Consider the following 16,152-nt stretch of genomic DNA (forward strand, 5'->3'; position numbering starts at 1 on the left):
AGAGGACGAGATGGCTGGACAGTGTTCTCGAAGCTACCAGCATGAGTTTGCCCAAACTGCGGGAGGCAGTGGAAGACAGGAGTGCCTGGTGTGCTCTGGTCCATGGGGTCACGAAGAGTCGGACACGACTAAACAACAACAGTACCAGCCAGGAGACAAGAATCAGAAGCAGGAGAAACTTCAGAACTGGGGGGCGGGAGCACAGAGCGGATTGGAAGGAGAGGAAGAAGTAGGTCAGGCAAGCGAAGGGCCAGGTGCTTCCTCACCCTCTTCTGCAGCACTGTCTCCCAGGACCAGGAGGGGATTGAAATGGGATGAGTAGCTCTGAGTAGATTTGTAAGACTGAATCAGCTAAGTCCTGGAGATACAAAGAGGCTGAGGGTACGTTCTATCACATGTGGTGGACTTGTAAAAGGGTAAAAAGAGGATTGGGAAATAATTTATAATGAATTGTAAAAAATGTTTAAAAGTTCAGTGGTACCTCAGGTTACATACGCTTCAGGTTACATACGCTTCAGGTTACAGACTCCGCTAACCCAGAAATAGTGCTTCAGGTTAAGAACTTTGCTTCAGGATGAGAACAGAAATTGTGCCCCATTAGCTAAAGTGGTGCTTCGGGTTAAGAACAATTTCAGGTTAAGAACGGACCTCCGGAACGAATTAAGTACTTAACCCGAGGTACCACTGTACTTTTCCTTTCTGTTGGGGATAATTCAGATGGAAATTCCCAGGTGTCAAAAAAGGCTATTTATGTATGCCATTACTGTGGCCCGTGTTTTGTTAGCCCCAAAATAGAAAACAAGCGAGGTCCCAACTAAAGAAGAATGGCAATTTAAACTAATGGAATATGCACAGCTTGCAGACTTAACTTATAGAATAAGAGAACAAGAAGAATGTACATTTAAAGAAGATTGAAAAATGTTTACTGAATTTATGGATGAAAATTGTGTATATTTGAAAACATTGGCAGCTTTAAGATAAATTCAACCGTGTAATGGATGTAAAAATGGAATACTGAATGGTTTATTTTATGTAAAATATGCAGGGATCTATGGCATGCAAACTGAACCATGGAAAGAGAAGAAGGGAAGTCATTGATATTTTAAGGCTGTTTAAATGAATATTCTAAAATGTAAAATAAAAATTATACAAGAAACGGGATGAGCAGATAAAACTTCCATGCAGGTGTAGTCTAGTCTTTGGTTGCATGCATGCAGCCTATTGGGAAAACGTACATAAATTTGTGGAGGGGGAATAGCCCTCTGTTGCTGCAACTGCTCCATAGAGCACAGACCTGGAAATAGCTGCCTAGAAGCTAGACTGGTGTGCCTTGGGAGCTGTAGAAAAGACAGTAAGTGTTAGCTTTGACAATGAAGAGTTAACCATCTGCTGTGTGCATTCCTTTGGCTGTGGAGTGCCCTTGACAGCATGTGTGCATTATATCTAAAATGACAACAAGAGAGGTAAGAGGGTCATTGGTCATCAATTCCCCTTCAACCCAACCCAACCCTGAACTGAATTCTACTGAACAGCCTGTCTGAAGGAAGAACTTAAATTATGGTGGGTGTTCCCTGACTGTTGTGTGGCCTGCATATACTTAATTTCTCACAATGCTTTTTAAAGCAAAGGTCCCCACATCGCAAGAGCAAAGTCAGTCTGAAATCAGTGACAGGAGAAACACAAACCTTGCTGTGATCTGAAAATTTCACTGACATGCTTAACAAAGCCTATTGGAACAACACAGAGCTTTGAATTTTGTTTCTACAGCCATCGCAGATCCTTGTTCTTGAGCAAACAGTTTTCTCTTCAGCATTAATGGTTAGTTTGTCATATTAAGAAGCTTGATTAAAGTTTTTAAAAATATTTTTCAGAGCCTGATTTCAATTTTATTGCATTTTTAGTTAGGCCAAGGACTCCTGTTCCCACAGTGGGACTCTAGTTTTTCGGTACATGTCCTTGACAAATAGCCCTCTCTTATTACACCACGTAGATGAGATTTCATTCTGGTTTTTTGATAACTTGCCACAATCTGTAAGTTTGTGCTGGATTCGAAAGGCCTGTCCCTGAGCAGCAAATCAAGTGCGAGGGGGGAATATTGAGTGTTGGTTTCCATATTTTTATGACCTGCCAAGCTCAAGTGTTTAGGTTGTAGAAGAGACATGACTGGTAGCAACGCTTCATCTTTTTTCTTTTTCTTTTTTTGTATCAACAAACACAGCTGCCTTGCATGATGCTGTGGGAACATTGATTCTAGGATAGTTGTGCACATTCCATGGAGTTGGACAGGGAATTGAAGCCAAGAAGCTGCATCACAGTGCAAAGCATGGAGATATAAAGGGTGCAGCCCAAAAAGGTACACATTAAACTGCCTTATAGTGAGTCCAGTCTTTGTTCTAGTATTCTCTTCTCCAGGAATGGGGCGCCTGGTGTCCTTCAAAAGTTGCTGGATGCCAACTCCTGACCAGGGGCCACACTACCTGGGGCTGATGGAACCTGGTGTGCAACAATACCTGGAGGGTCACAGGTTTCCCCATCCTTAATCTACTTTGACTTGGATAGGCTTTCCAGGAACTTTCCAGCAGTGCCAGGTAAGCCAGTAGAGGAATTAGGACAGGAGTGATGGCAGAGAATGGGAAGAGCTTTCGTGGCACACTGCAGCATTGGGACGAAGTGTTAGGAAACGGGCCAACAAAGAGAATGTTGGGAACTACCTATTTGGATGGATGGATGGATAGATGGTTGGATGGATAGATATAGTAAAGTCTTCTCTATGCCACAACTAGAAGGTCAGTGCTCTCTTTTCTTCTGCCAGACAGTGTCACTGAATCTGAAAACTATCAGGGAACATGGGCTCTTCTGCACGTGAATTGCGCATGTTGCCACCAAACTATGGGTCCTACCAGAAAAAAGTAATTTCAGGACCCACATCCATTTCATATCATATGACACAGAACACCTTGGAAGGAAGGTACATATCTGTATCATCTATATCGGTATCATACACAAACAGATATAACCAGCCACTGTACCTGGGATCTTCTGCTGTTGTGATCTTTGCACTGTTTTTATTTATTTACAAATTTATAATTCACACTTTTTCAATTTCAATTTTTAATATTCTGGCCTTTGATCTTTGGATTTTCTAACAAACTGTTTTACAAACATGGTAACTTCTTTGGTATTAATATTTTGTTGAAAAGGTTTCAATTATAATGAAATAAAGTGATTCAAAGAAAAAATGAAAAAAAAATATATTTAAAAATTGCAGTTTGATAGAGATATGGCAGGGTGGACATAACACGTAAGAATAAAAGCAACAAAAGTATCCATAAAAATATGGTGATGGTATTATATTTTCTATTGCACTTTTGTTGTATACCACCCTGATATTTTATATGAGGAGATGGTGTTATAATTTTACTTTTTGGAATATGGCAACTAGCCACTAGTTCTTGACAGCCACAAAATTGTTGAGCTTATTTAGAAGCGCACCAAAATTGCTGAGCTTTTTTTGGGAACAAACCCAAATTGTTGAGCTTTTGGAGCTGTTTCCACTGCTTTTTCTATCGCATTGTCATATATCCGGGTTTCCCCATACGTTTTCCTGCTGTGGCAAAATTCGCTCGTGGCGTCATTTTTACACCCGGAAAACAGGATATGTCAGGAATTTTCCTGACGTATGGCAAGCCTAGTTCTGACCCTCTGACGGTTTAGCTTAGTGCAACATTTAAATTCAAAATTGCAAAATGAAACGGCAAAACAGAAAATTCTGCTGGACAGATTTCAATTCCTCCCGCCCAAATAAAATCTTAAGTTATACTATGCGTGTAATATTATAAGAAAATAAGAAGAGCCTGCTCATAGCTGTCAACTTTTCCTTTTTCTTGAGAGGAATCCTATTCAGAATAAGGGAATTTCCCTTAAAAAAAGGGAAACGTTGACAGCTATGAGCCTGCTGTATCAGGCCAATACCCCACCTAGGCCAGCACCCTGCTTTCACAGTGGCCAACCAGATGTCTGGTATGATGTGAGCACAACAGCACTTCCTCTGCCGCCCCCTGCCCAGCCGTGTTTCCCAGAAACTGGCATTATACCAAGCTATTTAGCTTTGCAGTACGGAGAACACTTCGAAATCCCAGAATCCAAGCTTCTCACATAAATCACAGCATCCAGATTTCCTACTTGCAACGTTCTCAGTATCCAACAGAGGACACCTGTCTGTTATCACATTTCTGCTTGGCATTCCAATACTGCGCAGTGCTGGTGCTGAGTCCGAGGTGAGAATATGGTGCTGTGTTTTCTGGAAAAAAAAGACTGAAAACACATAGGTAGCCCATGCAAAAGAAGACTCGGGTTTTCAACCAGCTTTCATTTTGAGGAGGGTTGGGTGGCAGCCAGCCCTCTCCATCCTGTCAGTTTGCATCCGTAATTAGCACTGCTTTCTCAGCCGTCCACATTCTTTGCATATATCCGTCATAAGGGACTTGTGTTGGTTTTTACCTTTGGCTGAATGCATAAGAAAAGTAATCTGCAAGAGATCAAAAGGAAAGTTCAAAGCCAAATACTTTCTGGGCAATGCTTTCAAGGGAGACTCCCTTGGGAAGATACAAATATGCCAGGGAAGACCCCACAGAAAGAAATCTGGAGAGGTCAGTGCTGTCTATTGCTATTCAGGAATTCCATTCAAAGGTTTCATTTTAACAAACTTTCTGACCCCCCCCCCATTCTGAGCAAATGTCTCTCCCTATCCATGAAAGCCATTTTTTATTTTATAAACGTCGAAAAATTGTACTCCCCTGCAAATGCTTCAATGGGCAGTAGGCCTCTGTATGCCCAAAACACAGTCTGAAGGACTTGTAATTCCTCAAACCTATCATAACTCATCAGCCGTAGATGGAGGGCTTGATAAAAACTCTGGGTGGTATCCCACATTTTTGCTCCGTGAGGGAGCTTCCAGTCATGAAAGGAGAGTTGAGAAGAAGAAGAGTTTGGATTTGATATCCCGCCTTTCACTCCCCTTCAGGAGTCTCAAAGCGGCTAACAATCTCCTTTTCCCTTCCTCCCCCACAACAAACACTCTGTGAGGTGAGTGGGGCTGAGAGACTTCAAAGAAGTGTGACTGGCCCAAGGTCACCCAGCAGCTGCATGTGGAGGAGCGGAGACGCGAACCCGGTTCCCCAGATTACGTGACTACTGCTCTTAACCACTACACCACATTCTTGGATGCAGCTCTCATGACACAAATAGAGGCTCCTTCTGTTAACAGAGAAAAAATGTTGGATACCACCCCCTATTTTTGCTACCCGCCTGGGACTGCAAAATGTTTGTGAGAGTGCATGCACTGTCAAGCACTCACTCCTGATGGGCTGATATAATCCTTGCCTCTGATTGCTACATTTGGCTTGGTGGTGCAGGTATGGGTTGCAATAGATTGAAATCTATTCTATTTGTTGCCTTTCAGAGCATACTTCAAGCTGCCATGGAAGTGATTCCTTGACATTTGGAATACTTCCTTAAGCTGTAACCTCCTTATTCACTTTCTTGTGAGATATGAGTCAAAAGTAGAAGAAACAGCTCCCTGCATGGTGACTTTTACATCCAGATGAGCAAATCTATCATTGGTCCATGCGACAATTGCATGTTTTGTACCCAAACTCCATTTAAATCTGTTTCTGCAAGAATCTGCAATTTTCAAAATCCCCACAAGTTACATATGTAAATGTGGACTTTAATGGATATTTTATATGTGCTTTCTCTCAAATAGCATTCAAATGTGCATTTGCTGTTGAATGCTTTGGAAGCCGAACAGTTCGGAACCCAAATGCCGACAACCAGGAAGTGAATGCTTCCATTTTTGAATGATTTTTGGAAGCTGGATGGCTTCTGAGGTGCGTTTTTCATTTCCCCCCATTGACTTTGCAGCCAGCCCATTGACCTGTGGTTTTTGAACTTTTTGGAAGCCAAACGGTCTTCCGGAATGGATTAAGTTCGAAAACCAAGGTTCCACTGTATGTTTAAACTGCTGACAACTGTGTTGCAACATTTGGAGAAGTGTAGAGTCAGATGGATGGCGAATTCACACCTGCACATTAGCCAAACAGCTTCTGATCGCATAAATTCAGAAAGCATCACATTCTTGAAGCATCACTACTTTGGCCATCTTTGGCAAAGGGAAAACATACTTATGTGGAAAGATCGCAAGCTACCCTGCCCTGGGAAATACTGGCTTCCTACTAATTTTAGGGTGCCCTTAGACAAGGTAAGTGTATCATGCAAAAACTGCAGGGATAAACTCACTCAGAGTGGCTTCCGTGCTAAGGACCCTGTGCATTGACTCTGCCTGTAGTTGCTTTCTACAAATTGAAGTTGTAACATTAGAACACCCACTAGACTTTCAAACGTGATAACATCAGAAGTGTTCTGCAGGTAGCCCTTATCAAAGTAGGGTTGCCAAGTCAGAAACATCCCAGACCCTTAGATTTAGACGTTGGGTGAGACGTTGGGGTGATGTCATGCCCTGGTGATATGGAAGACCCTGGTGAGTCTTCTGAGCTCCCTCCCACCACTGAGTCCTGGAAATGGAGGTTAATTGGAAGTGGGAGCAGACTAGGGCACCCCATGTCAATAAACTATACAGTAATTTGCAGCCATTTCCTGCCAGACTGAAACTTGCAAGCCTACATAGTCTTCTCGCAAGCCCACCTCGCAAGCCCTCTCCCTGCTACCTGGAGGGGGCCAGGAAAACCTAGAAACTCCAGGTTAGTCCCGGAGGTCTGACAACCCTAGAACCCTCATACCTATGGGATCGCCTCTCCTGGTATGTCCCACGGGGGACCTTACGGTCTTCGAATAAAAACATCTTGGAGATCCCGGGCCACAGGGAGGTTAGGCTGGCCTCAACCAGAGCCAGGGCTTTTTCGGCTGCAGATCCAGTCTGGTGGAACGCTCTGTCACAAGAGACTAGGGCCCTGTGGAACTTGACATTTTTCCGCAGGGCCTGCAAGACAGAGCTGTTCCACCAGGCCTTTGGCCAAGGCACAGTCTGACCCCTCTCTCCTTCTGTAATCCTCATAGAACTCTAGCCCAGTGGTTGCCATTAATTTGATTCTGAATTGATTCTAGAATTAATTGACTGTGATTTTATGTAAACTGTGATATTTTTACTGTTGTTAGCCGCTCTGAGCCCGGCTTTGGCTGGGGAGGGCGGGATGTAAATAAAAATTTATTATTATAATTATTATTATTATTAATTGTCATCATCATCAAAGTTGTCAATTAATGGTGCTGAACAAGTAGCAATTGGCTACTTATTGCTGTAAATCTGAAAGGCATTATATCTGACATGGAATGGGACGTGGCAAGCAAGTTATGCTAACAAACTAATAGTGTGTAGCCTTTGTGCTTCCTTAAAATCATGTGTCTTGTTTTTAAATGCCAACAATTACACTCAAAGCATTGGCTTGGAACATGAACAAGTGGGAGCTGTCTGGGAGTTTCTGGATGAAGACTGAAATGTCTGAGCATGAGTAATCCCGTGACTGAAATATTGCAGTATGGACTATGTTTATAAGAAGTGCGATCGCAGAGAGTCTCTGATTCAAAGTCTACTTAAATCAAATTCTTTCGATTCTGAGAAGAAGAGGCTATAAATGTTTGTAACAGCCCTGATTCTCCAGGGAGCTGTAATGGTGGCGGGGAAAGGGAAAGACACCCACCCACCAATGTGAGGTAATAAAGATAATTCAGAAACTGAGAGAAATTCCTCAGAAGGACAACTTCATATCTCTGAAAGGAACATTAATTAGAGCGGCAGGATGATAATGAATCAAGTGAGAAAATGGTTCGTGTCCAGCAAAAACAAAACAAAAATGTCCTGGATTATTTTAGAGCCGAAAATGGAGTCAAACACCAATGAGATATCAGACTGAATGAGATTAATTTGGATGAGGTGGCTGAACTAAGTACCTAATCACTTGAGAGTGAAGGGGGGGAAATGTGCCAGGTGAGGCCTGTCAGTAATGGAGACTGTCTCAGACTGAAATGCTGGACACATTCAGTTGCAGTTAGCACAGTTATTCCGTCTCATACTGCAAACTAAATGGTTCTGCTTTTCAGTCTAACTTGGACAGTAATAGGACATCGAGGCCATTTCTTCTCTGAGATTGCTCAGAGGTTTGTATTTTTTCTAAATGTTTGTTCGGTCAAATGTTGACTCTGATCATTCTGATGACCTGAAATGGATTCTTGCTTCTGGGAATGGTAGAGTAAGAATAGTGAGTTTAGAATAATATCTCTAATTTTACATATTCCGGAGAGTGGCTGAGAGAAAGTACGTCACCTCAAAGCACCTAGTAGCTCTGTGGTTGAAGCAATATTAAAAATATAAGGGCTGCCTTATGGAGTAAGGCCAAAGAACTATTTAGCCCACTTTTTTATTTCCAACAGATGGAGAAGGCATGATTAACTGATTGAAGATTATGATAGTTGGAGGCATTCCCCAGCAACCTAGGAGTAAAGTCTTCAGCTGATGCCAAGAAGAATGAATGCAGACATCAGGAGAGCCTCTTTCGTATGGGCATTCCATTATCAGAATGCTATTCTTGAGAGATTCCTCAACTTGCTTGTCAGGGGCACTGAAAGAAGGACTTCTGAAGACAACCTTAAGGTCTGAGTGGATATACATTTTCTGAACATGGGAGCTTTCTCTTTTTGTCATTAATAGACCTAATCTCTCATGAAGAAGATCAGCAGCAACAACAACAACAAAATTAAGCCATCAATGCTAGTGGCTATCTTCACTTCCTGAGGTAATAAAATATCATAATTGAATTGTGTTCTACTTGAAGGACTTCCTTTTTGCTGTCCTGAACTTACTGCCAATCAACTTCACTAGGTGACACCAAATTCTAGTATTGTGGGAAAGGTGGAATTTTCTTTCTCGAGCCACTCAACTTTTGGTTTAAATCAGGGGCCTTCTGAGCTCATAACTCATGCTATATTCTCCCTTCCACAGAACGTGAGGAATCTCCACGCAAAGACCACAACAATCAAGTTATAAGCCCCTCTCCAATGCTTGTGATTCTGTGATTCTAAGTCATAAAATGGCTTACGATGACCGGAGAAAGGGTCATTGCAGAGTCACCAGAGTATATCATGCCTCGCAACTATCTTCTAAGGCTGCGCGTGGGGAAAAAATCCATTTATTTCTTCCTGAGCCAATACCGTGGGAGCGTATGTTATTCATGGGACTTAACTTCAGACACCAGACAGCTGTAGCGTGGACAGAGAGTGCTCTGTCTCTGTGTACTCCACATTGGATGGCCAAGCTGACAGAGCCGGACTTGAAACCTGGAATGTGTTTATTCTGGGGACTGCTCTTCACATGTCTTCCTTCCCCTCCCCACTAGTCCTCCCTACTGTGTGTATGAACATGCACTTTGTTCTTGCCAGACACCCAACTGTAAATTATAGTCTCCCAAAGCCAAGATTGTAACAAATTTATATGGCAACGGTTTCTACGAGGAATGCCCGTGATTAACAGTTGACGTTTTCCCTTTCGAATGGCTGAATAACTTCAAATGTTGGGTAGACTTCATGTGTGTCCAACAGATAATGGTGTCCCGAGACAAAAGTGGAAGATAACGTGGCATCGCAAGCAATTTCTTCACTTCTAAACTATGCATGAGAGACGTTGCCTCAAGAAATGGACTCAATACAACATGCAATATGGAGGGCCTCACTTCAGCACCATGTTCAGTCACAGACTTCCTTGAAGTGTCTTTGTGCTTTTTAAAACTAACTCGCTTACACTGCAACCGTAGACAGGTCTTCTCAGAAGTAAGGCACGTTGATTCACACTCACGTAAGTGTCTACAGGACTGTGGCCTTAATCATGAGATAGGTGTTACAATTTTAACAGAAAGGTTAAAAGAGTCGTGGAATGAACTCTTGCTTTGAATGCTTTTCACCTTAGTTCTCTACACCAAAGGTTTCTATTAGCATTTGCACATAGCTAGACAGGAAACTTGCTTTGAAATATATATTGTCAGGGATGGGGCTTAAGGTATACACATATAGAAAATCTCCTGCCTCTCTTTCTGGACCCTGGAGTGTGGGAATGCTGGACTTTGTTTCCTGGGCAATGCCTGCTTTTGTAAGCAGCTGTTCCAGTAACGCTTGCTTGTTCCTCCCAGCATGCTCTTCACTTTTGACAGCCTCTTCCTGAAGAGGTTGCACCCTGATAAGCTAATTCTAATTAAGTTCAAAACCAGAAGGGAGGAAAGATATGCAAACAACCTAGTAGCTGGCTTTTTAATATGTCCTGCTGATATAGTTCAAACTCAGCAACACAGTGTTCCTTCAAGAAGCCAGATTGTTATTAAATGCTACTCTGTTTATTGGCCGATGCTGGCAGTGTTTTGGTGAATGTTTCAATCTAGGAATCTAGTGTAAATGCAGTAACTGTCAAGGATATGAGCTGCAGAGCAACAAAAGCCACCTGCTGCTGGGCTCATGATGGCCTGAACCAAAGTACCGGAAAAAGGAGGTTGGATGCCAAGAAGAGAGAGAGGGAGGGGGGATTGTGTGTGTGTGTGTGTGTGTTGTACATATGGACCAAGCCACAAGGCCTTGGGGGATGAAAAGCTGTTGCTAATTTTAGTGGGATGTTCTTTGACTAATGGGGCATGTCAGTTATAGGTTCTCTGGATGCATCCCAGTGCCTGCTTGGAACAAGACAAGAAAATTTTGTCTCCGCAGATGGACACGTTGCAAAACTCTGTCACGCCAGTCAACAGCTGTTCTGCTTTGTAGATAACGCCACGGGAGCAGAGATGAAAATGCGCACTGCTTTCCGAGCCCCTCAAAAAGACGGTAATTGCAGGGCCATCATGTTTGCCAGAGCTGACTTCACTGGCACCTTGGCAGGTCTGCAGCCAAACTCAAAATCCAGGTATTATTAGCTGCAGTCAAAATTCCATTAGCTGACATCTCTTGCTACTTTTCAAGCAGCCCCTTGGGGCAGCTGGCGCTAGAGGGCTGTGCCATAGTTGCGGGAGCTGAGCCACCAATAATAATATTCAGGCATGTGCCTACAAGATGTCTTAGTCTGTACGGGGGTTATAAAACACAAGGTGGATGTGTGGTTCGCTTTGCTACCACTCCCCCCCTCCCTTCCCTCTCCCCCTCCCCCTAAGTTGCAAACAGCAGGCTGCCAAAAACCAGAAACTGTTTGCTGATTCCTTCAGAGCTGGGAGCATGAAACTGGTTTTTCTGTTCTTAATTTATGTCACGGAGCCTCAACAGCAATTTAATTTGAAGCTTTGGAGTATAGGAAAGCCAGCTACTGATGCCTGCCGACTGGTCTGAATGGGGGCTTCTGGCACAGGCCTAAGGTAAGAAGCTGCAATTCAAATGGCTTCAAAGTCGTGACCTGTCATTACAAAGGCAGGCTGATTGTTTTCTTCCAACAGGTGACATGAGAGCTGGACCAGAAATGAGTAAAAGGGAACATGTGGCTGGTGCAGCTGAGAACGAAACAGAGATGGGCGTCGATTCTGTTCTCTTTCACTTCCATCATGACCAAAGTGTGTGTGTGTGTGTGTGTGTGTGTGTGTGTGTGTAGAAAAGGGACCTAAAGCTCCAGCCAGCCAGACTATAAAATATTACCTCAACACCTTAAAGATAAAAGCACCTGTTAAGTTATTTATCCAGTTTCCAATATAAAAAGAAAATACCAAAGTGATTATTGTTAATAACAACCTTTCTCATATGCTGTAGGATAGCTAAAAGAGACAGAGCCCTACCTAAGATAAAGAGGTTTTGGGGTTTTTTAAAGGGGACAATGGTTACAAAGAAATCAGAAGATTCAAAAATTAAACCAGAAAACAGAGGACGGAGAATGTATGCCTTCCCTTTGGGTTCTAAAAAGGGCCCTTAAATCTGCTTCCAAATTAAAAGAGCAAACCTAAACCTCTCCTCTTAGATGTAAGTAACATTGCGTTCAGTGGTGCTTACTCCTAGGTAAATGGGTACATGTTACAGGTTGATAAGTTCCAAGGTCCTTTTTAACTGGGAATTGCAGGCAGGGTATGCATTTTGGTGGGTAATAAGTAGCATGGGTGTGGTGCAGCCAAAGAAAGAACACTAAAAATGAGATACAGGAGGAAAATGAGATTCACTTTCTGTTTTTATAAAGGTGCCCAAGGAATGAAAATGGGAGAAGAGTAGCTGTTGCTGTTAAGTTGTGGGTGAACATATCAGACGACACAGCGATTCTTCAATTTTTTTTTAAAAATAATTTTTTTATTGCTTTTTTCCAAGGTCAAAGAACATCGTCAACAACATAACAAAAGCGATTTTACAGAAAAAAGAAGAAATTATAAAAGAAAATTCATTTTTCCAGATCTATTTTCGTAGTCAACTGGACTTCCCCAGATCTTCCATCCCCTGCTTTCTTTACAATAAAAATAAACAGCAAATTGATACCTTATTTCATGTGTTTTTGTGCTTTCATTTAGTTATATCATCTGTAATTTATACTTTTCAAAATCATAACTTAATTTCCATCATTTATAGATCTCAATGCTGAAGCATGTTTTTCCCAAAAACTTAGCAAATTCTCAACATTCATATAGCTTATAATGTTTTTGTAGATAGTCCTTAAATTTTTTCCAATCCTCTTCCACTGCCTCTTCTCCCAGATCTCGGATTCTGCCGGTCATTTCGGCCAGTTCCATGTAGTCCATCAGCTGCGAATGCCACTCTTCCAGCGTGGGTAGCTCCTGTGCCTTCCAATGTTTAGCTATAAGGATTCTTGCTGCTGTAGTTGCATATAAAAAGAAAGTTCTATCTTTCTTTGACACTCTCTGGCCCACAATGCCCAGGAGGAAGGCCTCTGGTTTCTTGTGAAAGGTGTACTTAAACACCTTTTTCAACTCATTATAAATCATTTCCCAAAAAGCCTTCACCCTCGGGCATGTCCACCAGAGGTGAAAGAATGTTCCTTCAGCCTCCTTACATTTCCAACATTTATTGTCAGACAGATGGTATATCTTTGCAAGTTTGACTGGGGTCATGTACCACCTGTATACCATTTTCATAATGTTTTCTTTTAAGGCACTACATGCCGTGAATTTCATACCGGTGGTCCATAACCTTTCCCAGTCTTCAAACATAATGTTGTACCCAATGTCCTGAGCCCATTTTATCATAGCTGATTTAACTGTCTCGTCTTGAGTATTCCATTTAAGCAACAAGTTATACATTCTTGAAAGCACTTTCGTCTTAGGTTCAAGTAGTTCTGTCTCTAGTTTTGATTTTTCCACCTGGAAACCAATTTTTTTATCCTTTTTAAACACCTCTAGAATTTGGGCATAATGGAACCAGTCTCGCACCTTTCCCTTCAGACACAGCGATTCTTCAAACAGCTCTTGTTTATTCACAGGCCAGAACAGAACTGAACTGAAGGGTTCAGCCAGCCTGCTTATATAGAGCTCCACTAGAATGCAACAGTAACCATTTTCTGTAACTATCCAATCACTGAACATCACTTTCGATCCCTTATTTGCATATGTGGACCTGAACTATCTATAGTATCCCCCTACTGGCCCAGGGTGAGAACTTCAGTACATAACAGCTGCCCATACCAAGCATCAATGGGGGGCAGGGATAGTCCCATATGCTCTTATAGGTCCAGGGGGTGCGCATTGCATCTCACTGCTTGAGGTGAAACCCTGCACTGCCTGCATAGGTCGCTTTATGTATTTGAAACCCATAGCTCCACATATCTGAACAGTACTTAACAGTGCATAAGATTGGACTCTTAAATTGGGAAAAGTCATGGATTTTCTTCTCTCCTGGCTATACCCGAAAGCCATCATCTTACTTTTGTTTCTGGCTAAAATAATTTACTTTCATTTCTGGCTAAGAATTCATCCAGGATGGCTAGAGGTCTTCTGATTGGCTAGGTCAGGGGTCACCAGCCTTTTGTGGACCAGTGGGCACATTTGGAATTTTGAGGAAGTGCCGTGGGTTCCAGTCACAAAATGGCTGCCATAGGGGGGGGCATGCCATAACAAAATGGCTGCCATGGATGGCTGCCATGGGAATGTGGTATAATACAAACTAACTTGTGGGAATGCGCACAGTGTTACAGTTGTTCCCTATGTTGCAGAGTTCCAACTGGCCTCAATTAGAAGTCAGACATTTAGTGTCACTAGCCCCATAGTGCAGAACACTCTTCCAGCAGAGATTTGGAGACACCCTCAATTCTGACTTTCAAGTGGCTCTTGAATACCTTTTTGAGAATTATCTTTTTTTGTAAAAAAATCTTTTATTCGTTTTTACATTTAACATTTACATTCAAACATCAAACATAATCATAAAAATATAGGATTCTCTGAATCTTTAGACTTCCCTCCACCCTTCCATGTGTTCCATTATTAATCTTTTCCCACCTGCATCCTATAAAGTTCTCTATTTATCTTTAATATTTAATTTATACCATAGTTCTTGTAACATCACAAGTGTTGTTAAAATCCTGCCAATGTTTTTAATTGTTTACAGTGTTCTCCACCTTTTCGAGGTAATCAGTACCTATGCAGATGTTTAAAACTTTGATTAGTGAGTCATTTTAATTATTACTTTCTACTTTTTTTTAAATGGTGTCTTATGTTGTATTGTGCACACATATTGCTGTGAACCACTCTATTTTTTAATGAGTTAAAGGTAAAGGTAAAGGTACCCCTGACCATTAGGTCCAGTCGCGGACGACTCTGGGGTTGCGGGCTCATCTCACTCTATAGGCTGAGGGAGCCAGCATTTGTCCGCAGACAGCTTCCTGGTCATGTGGCCAGCATGACTAAGCTGCTTCTGGCGAACCAGAGCAGTGCACGGAAATGCCGTTTACCTTCCCATCGGAGCTGTACCTATTTATCTACTTGCACTTGACGTGCTTTTGAACTGCTAGGTGGGCAGGAGCTGGGACCGAACAACAGGTGCTCACCCTGTTGTGTGGATTCAAACTGCCGACCTTCCAGTCGGCAAGCCCTAGGCTCAGTGGTTTAGACCACAGCGCCTAAAGTTAGCAGTACCTAAACGTTTCTTTAAAAAAATATATATATTTAAAATGCCCGCCACATCAAAAAGAGCAGGTGAAAAACAGTGGAACCACAAAATAGTGCAGGCATCGCTGACTAACATCAACCATATCATCAATGGGGGGGCGGGGAGGCAACTACATTATCCACCACCATGTTCGCTTGCAGAGAGAAGCTCTGTGCATCTCTCCTTTATTCAGAACGGAGGAGGCAATGAGCATCAAATCCTGGCACCCTGTGAAAAGTGGGTGTGTTTAAGCAGGTGTGTTGAAGAGGCTGAGCCAGCGTGAACAGAAACTGAGCAGGAAAAGCAAATGGCCTCTTGTCTACTATGGATTTTTGAAAGGCTGAGACTTTTAGGTGGTGCCATGTTGGTGACCCCTTTTGGCTGAAACTCCTTTCACCACCTTATCCATATATTCTTAGCATGATCAGAAGGATAACTCATAGCCTCCAACATTTCTCCTGTGAAAATAGGGACAGCCTATTCCATCATCATCATACCCCACCCATCTGACTGGGTTGCCCAGCCACTCTGGGCAGCTTCCAACATATATAAAGATACAATAAAACAATACAATACAATACAGGGTTGCCTTCAGATGTCTTCTAAAGGTTGTATAGTTATTTATCTCCTTGGGTCAGGGGGTCGCATAGCTCCATATCAGGCATAGGTAAACTCGGCCCTCCAGATGTTTTTGGCCTACAACTCCCATGATCCCTAGCTAGCAGGACCAGTGGTCAGGGATGATGGGAATTGTAGTCTCAAAACATCTGAAGGGCTGAGTTTGCCTATGCCTGCTCCATACCATCCAACATTTCTCCAATGAAAATAGGGAACTCCTACCATGCCCTATAACATTTCTCTGATGAAAATAGGGATGTTCTAAGACAAATCAGAAACCAGGACAGCATCTGTAAATCTGGGAATGTCTCTGGAAAATAGGGACGCCTGGAGGGTCTGGTACCTCTGGAAGATTCACTTTAACATTTATTTATTTATTTGGAAAGCTTTAATCACATCTTTCCACTAAAAAAGCCTTACAGTTGTTAG

The sequence above is a fragment of the Podarcis bocagei genome (genome assembly GCF_964188305.1).
Source record: "Podarcis bocagei genome assembly, chromosome: 3".
Classification (NCBI taxonomy): Eukaryota; Metazoa; Chordata; class Lepidosauria; order Squamata; family Lacertidae; genus Podarcis; species Podarcis bocagei.